The sequence below is a fragment of the Aulostomus chinensis genome, chromosome 12 (genome assembly GCF_037954235.1).
Source record: "Aulostomus chinensis isolate RoL2024-O1b breed Wild chromosome 12, RoL_Achi_v1.0, whole genome shotgun sequence".
NCBI classification, from domain to species: Eukaryota; Metazoa; Chordata; class Actinopteri; order Syngnathiformes; family Aulostomidae; genus Aulostomus; species Aulostomus chinensis.
In genome coordinates this window covers 19,021,915-19,030,141 of record NC_141331.1, presented here as the reverse complement: position 1 = coordinate 19,030,141, position 8,227 = coordinate 19,021,915, and positions in this window count along the sequence as shown.

Genomic DNA, 8,227 nt, shown 5'->3' with positions numbered 1-8,227 from the left:
TCCAGTTACAGACACGCAAATCATAAAAGATGAAGCTAATCCAGGTCCAGAGTGGACAGGAAGAAGTCAAAAACCAGGGAATCATACACAGAGAAGCAAAAGGATGGGAAGGAACAGACTTAAAGGGGGGCAGGATTATTGGATGCAGGTGTAACACGTGAAGGAGGAGCAGGTAATCAGGCAGGCGGGAAGCACATGAGAGCAGGAAGTGGTTCTTTATGGTGGTTAGGAGAGAACCAGCTGGTACCGATGATGGTGCAGAACCGATCTTTGGGTCGATCAACTTGGGTCGTCTAAATCAGTCGTCACACAGATGATTCATTATTATCAACAAAACCTGAGTCCTTTCAGTCTCACACGACCAAAAAAAAAAAAAAAGGTATCATTGTCCCTGGTGTTTGGGATTCTGCAGGTCAAAATTCCAATTTCCCACTGGCAATACAAATACACTGAAAATTTCCTTCGCCCTTCCATAGCTCTTCAACTTCAAATTCTCCTTTGCTTTCAAAAAAGGTGATTTCAAATCCTGAATCAAGCTCCCACTTACTCTCATTGGACAAATTACTTGTTTTCAATACGTTCAACAAACTCCACTGACAGGTGGTACAAAACACTCAACAATCCCAGAATCTCACTTTCGAACATAATAAAAAGGAAAATCACAAGCCTGTCTAGACACCTCAAATGTTCATCTGTACTTTTTGGAGAAACAAAGTTTACTCAAGAGCAAAGCTACAATAATTCATGGATACAACCTGAAGAAAATCAATGAAAACGACTTCAGTCATCATAGCAATCGTTTACCTAAAAGTTCCCATTTACAAAACAAGACAGGAGCCCCTTGGATAAAAAAGCAGACTGTCCAAGACCTCCCATGAAGAGACGGTTGTGTTCATAGAGTTAGAGAAACCTGGAAGTTGTTCTCTTCAACAGGGCTGTCTGTCATGAACTATGGGGTAACCTGGCAGAGGAAACATCAATCCAGCACACTGGTATCAAGGGGACTGAGGCCTAACCTCCCAGCCAGGATCTAAACTGGTCAACACCAAAGTCTATCAAGACTTAGGGAGGACAAACAGTAACACCCCCCCCCCCCCCCCCCCCCCCCCCCCAGGACTGGACGGTAACTGCTGCTCCTTGATCTCTCTGCCTCTCTCTGGAAAGCCATTGTCCACATTTACTGCCAAGGAAATATCTGAGTCAGCTTTTTTGGGACATGATACAGACCACAGCGAGCATGGTGACACCAGCCACTCCTGATCACCAGGCCATGGAACTGAATGACTCAGTCAGAAACCTGCTGATTTCCCCGTTGAACTCTCATCCTCTGTGCTACTTGCAGAATGGTCAAAAGCTTTGTGTGGAGTTGCTTTAAACAGTGCAAGAGGAGCAAACTTGTCCTTGGACAGGCCCTCCGACGCAGCCTCAAGCCCTGGTCCTCCGTGCATCTCCTCAATGCGTCTGACGCTGCCTGCTCATGACATCAGTGGTCCAAGCTTCAGCTCCCCGGTGAGAGATCAGACACCAACCTGCATGTCAAGATGGAACTCCCGATGGACCAAACATGGTACCTGACCACATGTTGAGCTGAGTCATGAACTCACACGTTCCATACCTGGGTACTGTCAGAGCTTTGAGAACCTTTTGGAGGTCCATCAGCTTTCTTCCTCCATTCCTTTTACAAAGATGCTCCATGTGCATCTTTCTGAGTGACAAGAGCTGCACATACTGACATAGAGCCCACTAAACCTGTGATTGACCAGTTCTTACTGCACTGATGCGACACACCTCAACAGGAAATGGAACAAAATAGATAACTTTCAATCAAGACCATTGCAAAAAATGATGTCCTTTAATTGGGCTGAAGGTTTGAGATCAGCCCACACACAAAATAACTTGAGGAGGACCAGGGAGTCAAGGAAACACTAAGGCTTCAATACTAGAACTGAGATGGCAAGAAGAACTAGCACTGTCGCGCTAAAGGGGGCAGGATCACACACACTTAAGGAGGGGAGAGGAGTCTCCATGTTCTCCCTGTTCCTGTGTGGGTTCTCTCTGGTACTCCAGCTTCCTCCCACAGTCCAAAGACATCAAGAGAGGACGAGGCTGATTGATACTCTAAATTGACCGTAGGTGTGACTGTGAGTGTGAATGGTTGTCTGTCTCTATGTGTGTTGGCCCTGTGATGGACTGGTGACCTGTCCAGGGTGAACCCGGCCTCTCACCTGAAGGCTGCTGGGATAGGCTCCAGCCCCCCCCCCCCCCCCGCAACCCTTAACAGGATAAGCAGTAGAAAATGGATGGATGGATGTATAGATGGATGGATGGATGGATGGATAGATGGATATTCCCACTAAACTTTTAAAATGAACAGTATTTGTACATAGATTCTCTCTTTTTTTGCAATGACAGATAAGGATTAGATGTGATTTTCAAGTTTTTTGTCAGATTGTTTGACTTTTTGTTCATACATAACATTTTACCAAAACAAAGCTCAGTATTATGTGTGTATGGGGGTACCCTTTAAAAACAGTCTGTACAAACTGCGCCCAAGATGGAGGAATTAGTATGTTTTGCTGATAAAGACCAGAAACTAACTTTCTTTTCTGAAAGGCAGGGGACCTTATGTTCCATACATGTACAAACTGTAATTATTAAGACTTCAAAATGTGGCGAGTACACTGAATCACCTCTGTCATTGATTGAATTTGTAGCTTTCAGCTGCAGAGCGCCCCTCACTGGTGACTGGGAGCGATGCTTACTGCCTCTATACTACACAACGACCAGGGATGAGTCTGATGGGATGATTCTACAGAGCTGTTTATTGCAGATGCAGTGTGGTAAACAGTACATGAATATTTTTGTCCTGAGCTGAAAATAACCAGCCAACAATCACACGCTCCTTCGATGAGCATCGGAATCACAGACTGAGGTGTGATGCGTTCACTTACTGTCGTGAAGTGCGATTTAAACCTCTCTCCAAGGCTGTAGTAATTTTTAGGGGGACTCTCTCCCGTTAAACGTAGTTACTGATATAGTGAACCTGTTGTAGCATCCAATAGTTTTTAAGTTACATTCAAAGTATTTACTGTCACTGCACAGCTGTACAGCAAAATTCGGTGTGTGCAGTGAGGCATGCAAGAACCACAGACAGGCAGACACATAAAGCTATACAAGTAACAAAACTATTGAGGTAAAAAACAATGTATAGATTAAAAAATAGACAAAATTTATTGCAACTTCTGTGTGAGATTGAATGTTTCTCTGACAGTCCCTGGCTGTGCTATTAGCCAATCTAATAAACTTATAATGTACTTCCTTCCTCTTTTATACTTCATTGTAAAACCTAAAACCTGTCTTTTTTATTCCATTTTTCCCACTGCACATTAGAATACCTGCATATATGCGTTTAAAACCTCAGAAATATTCCCCCCCAAAAAAAGGAAAACAGGCAAGTTGCCGTTTCGATGAAACTGATACAGAATAAGCATAGCAGAAAACATTATGGAGGACAGTGATGGTGTTTATGTGATTATTATTTTGTACCTCTTACTTCAGACAGTTTTTCACACTCAACATTAACGATGTTGGAGCGCTGCTTGAACGCGGATGGTTGAATTTGTTGCAGAGATGATAAAAAGCTGGAGAGGTTACATGCGTCTGAGCATTGCGCCAGAATCTGACCCCAGAGAGTTTGTGTTTCCATTCATGTCAACTGGAACTGCAGAGGATAAACACTCTCCAGGCTCCTTTCTGAGGCTGAATGCAGACAGATAGCAGACAAGAAAGTGAAACATTCAGCTTGTGGCCTTTGTCAGGGTACAAGATAAAAACATGTTGGTCTCATAAAGTTAATCAATGTACCACAAGTGTGGCTGGAGAGCTTTTGACCTTTTGATTCTGCGTGCTTGATGGAAGTTGGTGGTGAAGTTGTGGCAGATACATATACACACATGTATATATATTGAAAACACACAAATATATACACTTATATATACACACACACATATATATGTGTGTGTTTGTCTGTTTATATGTGTGTTTATATATATATATATTTGTGTGTGTTTTATATTGATGTGAAAGAAAAATATTATTAAAAAAAGAAAGGAATCCTACATTACCGGCGATGCGCTGCTGTGGCATCAACAGACACTCTTCAAACTGCATCGTGTATAAGAGTTCAGCACTTGTGTGAATTGATTAGGAGCTTTAGTGTCTGGATCTGTGTGAAGGTGTGGGGGGAGGGGGATAACGTCTCACTGCAGACCCTTTGAATTCCAGACGGAGGTTAGAACAACACAGCTGACTCATTGGCCAAAGACAATAAACTGCATGGTTTAACAAAATGTAGACGGAGTTTAGATTAAAAAAAAAAATGACTGTTTCTCTTCAGTTTATTTATTATTTTAAATTTTATATTCCGTTGTTAAATAATTCCCCTGATTGTAACAAGTCAATTTGAGTCATTTACATTTTTATGAGAAAATTAAAGGTTCTACTTCTGCATATTTTAATTGGCTTTTAAGGAAAAAGGGAGTATTGGGTATTTAAACCATGGAAAATCATGAAATTGGATTCTAAGTTTGACTTGTTAAATCTAGACATATAAAAGTGATGTGATAAAGAGGAAATTTCACGCCAGTTCTGATTAAAATGGTGACTCTTGAATGGAGATTTATGTGAAGGGGGTCAGTGGAGTCAGCCACATGCTGGGCTCCATGTTTTATACATCAGCACACAATGATTAATCTGTAATTAAAACACGTTTTCTTCACAGCTGATTTCCATCCCTTTATTGAATACATAAATATGTTTAGATGCAGATAAGCATTTACAGTGTCATACGCCGCACTTCAAGTACCAGAAGCAGCTCTTGTGGTTTGAATCCTGGAGTAGTCAGAATCCTATTTCATGTCCTTGACCCGCTTTGAGCAGAAAGCTGTTCCAGAACTTCTGATTTTGTAGACATCAAATGAAGCAGAAATACTGTATCCTGTCGCCATGTCTTTATATGGGCACAGTTTATGCTCCTTTGTATCGGTGCCATCTCTTTCACACTTACATGCAGTCGTTGTTTGCAGTAGTCGTGTCTTCAGTGTTGAAGGAATGAAGGATTTCAGTTTAGGTTCAGCTGAAACTACATATGATAAGTATTCATTCCAGTATCTTTGTAACTGGCATGGCTAGTTTTTACCTGACTCTAATATTTTTGGATGGATACGATGTAGGACTTTGACTACACGTCTAGGATCTTGCATCACAAACAGAATGATGAAAAAAAAGAAAGAAATCAAGGCTTCATTCAGCCAACACCAGAACTGGAGAAACATCCTGAGAGGTCATATGGGGTCAAGCGTGACCTCAGCCAAACCCATTTTGAAACATAACTTTTTTTTCCTCTGTGTTAAATGGCTCCGCCCCCCCGGGTGGCTTCATAGGTTTTAAGTAATCCTGCTGACAAACGCACAAACAATCTGTGGTGGTAATGTGATTATCTGAAGGAGAGTCAGTTACAACTCAGGATAAATGATAAATTCATGAAGGATTCTGTAAAATGAGCTTGAGAGAAGAGTTGTCAATAAAACTTTAAATAGATATATCATATTTCCAATGGCTCCTGATGCGAGCAGAGCCGATAACTGCAGAACGATTACCACTTACTTATGTTTTATTTACTCCTATTGCGACCATTTAAGTAAAATGATGCATGATGCAGAGAAGTTACCAGTAACCTGTTCTTATGTGACTTTAACGCAGTGGTGAAAAACAGCATTCACATCTTTACAGTGAGATATCCGTGATATAAAAGGAAAACGCGCAAAACATTCATCACCCTGCCGGAGTGAGCGTGTTAGAGCGTCATGTTTTCACAGATGCGTTCATGTAGAAGCCGTAGTTTGATGTCTGTGCATGAGTTTGAGCTCATTCCAACTATTTTACACATCCTTGTCTAGCGGATAGAAATGTGAGAAATTGCTGGTTTTCGTGTAAAATTGAAAATGCGCAGCTGTCAGATACAAATGAAGTACAAATATTCAGCAGAGGAGCGTTCAAGTACTCAATACTTCAAAAAAATATTCTTTGTTATTTTTTTTTATACATTTTTTAAATTTCAGTACTGGCATTAAGAACTAATTTGTCGCAGTCAGATCCTTACTGAGAACCCGGAGACATCAAGATGCTCGCAAATGATCAGGAAAGGTTGTGCGAAAACTACTCGGAATACAAAATAATAAACGTGTACATTTTTGTTTTTGTCATTGGCACAAGACCAAATGATAGAACACAAAGTAGTATAATCAACAATGGGATGAAACAATCAAGCAAGGATAGAGCAAAGCTAAGGTACCGTATAAATCATGAATACAACACTGATGGAGAACACATCGGATAATAAAGAAAGATGAATGTATATAAAGGAAGAGGGGATGTGCCTCCAGGTACAGGCCTGTATGTGAGTGTGTGGAGGCTTCAGTCAGCGTAGATTGTTGAGTTTGGTTCGTCAGATGAGCTTATATTTGAAATGAGTGAGAGAATCGGACTGAGATGCAGTTTGAATTCAGCGCCAGGATGGAAGAGCAATGCTGCTCATGTTTTGGCGAAGCTCGCCGGGAAATCCATTTTCATCATCTTGATATTTTGGAGCTGGTTAGCTCTTTTCTTAACAGTCAGTTCTGTGTGCTACTAGTAACTCATCATGCTCTCACTTTGGGAAAACATTACATCCAAAACAAAGAAATAGGACGATAAATTGATAAATGGTGTTAGAGAGCACTGGGGGTGGGGGGGGGGGGGGCTTTCTACTGTTGTGATCTTGTCACTGATGACATCAATAATGATGTCATAGCTTTCCTTGATGCGACACCACAGACTTTCTCTCAGTTTGACCATCTGATAGTGCCGATCTCAGTGTCACCAGCATCCCTGACAGGTTTTGTTTTGTTTTGTTTTCAGGAGACTTGCAAAGTTTCCACTGTTGATTTTGGAAAATGAAACCTGAATTTTGATTTCTCATTCTCTTGATTAAACACATTATTTGCTTTTATCTTTTCCTCATGTTGACATATTTCACAGGGAACACTTGTAGTGCGCAGTCTCTAGAGTGTGAGACGGGGTGGAAAGATGAAATAAGACGAGCAGACACCAGTGACACCAGTGAGACACCGTGTGACAGCCCAGGGAAACCAAGTGACAGTCGCAGGCTCACAGAGAGAAAACAACTAGATCAGGACATGTTTGTCCTCGCAGGGACAAACAACACTGCTTATTTTTCACTCACTCTAGACACAAATTGAATTAAGAATCATAAAATCCATGCGTAAATGTTCTCTCGTGCTGTACATTTGTATTATGCACCATCTTGTGGACAATCTGGTACAGCCTCTTTTACATTTCTGTCGTGCTCCTTTAATTAATCCCTCTTTTACTACAGAAGAGACAAATGGTAGAAAATGGGCGTAGTTTCTGCTGGCAGGTTATTAACAAATGTCTCATAATGAGAATGAATAATAGCAAGACATTGTATTTGAGGACGCCTTTAAGGACACGAAAGGTCCCATTACCACATGCATTAAAAAAAAATAGTCAGATAGATTAGCAAAAGAAGTGCAGACGTGAGGTCGAGAGGGATGGAAGTCAGGCTGTGACAGGCCTCCTTCACTGGTAAAAGTGACTCGTGTGTTCAGTCAACAAGGACCAGAATGGAAAGAAGTCCGTGGTTTTATTGGTGGTTTATTCTTCCTGAATAATTTCACTGTGTATGTGTGGTTGCTGTGTAAGAGTTCTCAGTCTAAAATCTGTCAAATAAGCTCAGTAGATGAGTGACGAGCTGGAATATAGGAGTTGTGATTTTAAAGTAATTACAGAAAGACTCTGTGAAGACCCTCAACTTGACATTTGTTGATCTGTTTCCTGTTTGTGAAGCACAACCATCGACACAATCCTGACACGGCCGTGTGGAGTTTAAAACGAAGGACTTGAACTCTGCACTGTTCCTCCTATTCATTCTGTCTTCTCTCTCTTCAGTCGTTCTTTTTCACATTTTCTTTTAGTTTGCCTGTAATGTGGCAAAGTAACAATTCCTCTCTGGAAAAACAAACTTTAGAAGATACCACCTTGATAGTCTAAACGTATGAGGCCTCTTATTAATTATGGCTGAAGGACGTTTTGTCCTCACATTAATAAAACATGTTCAGAAGGCAGTTTGATGGTTTTAGTCACCATT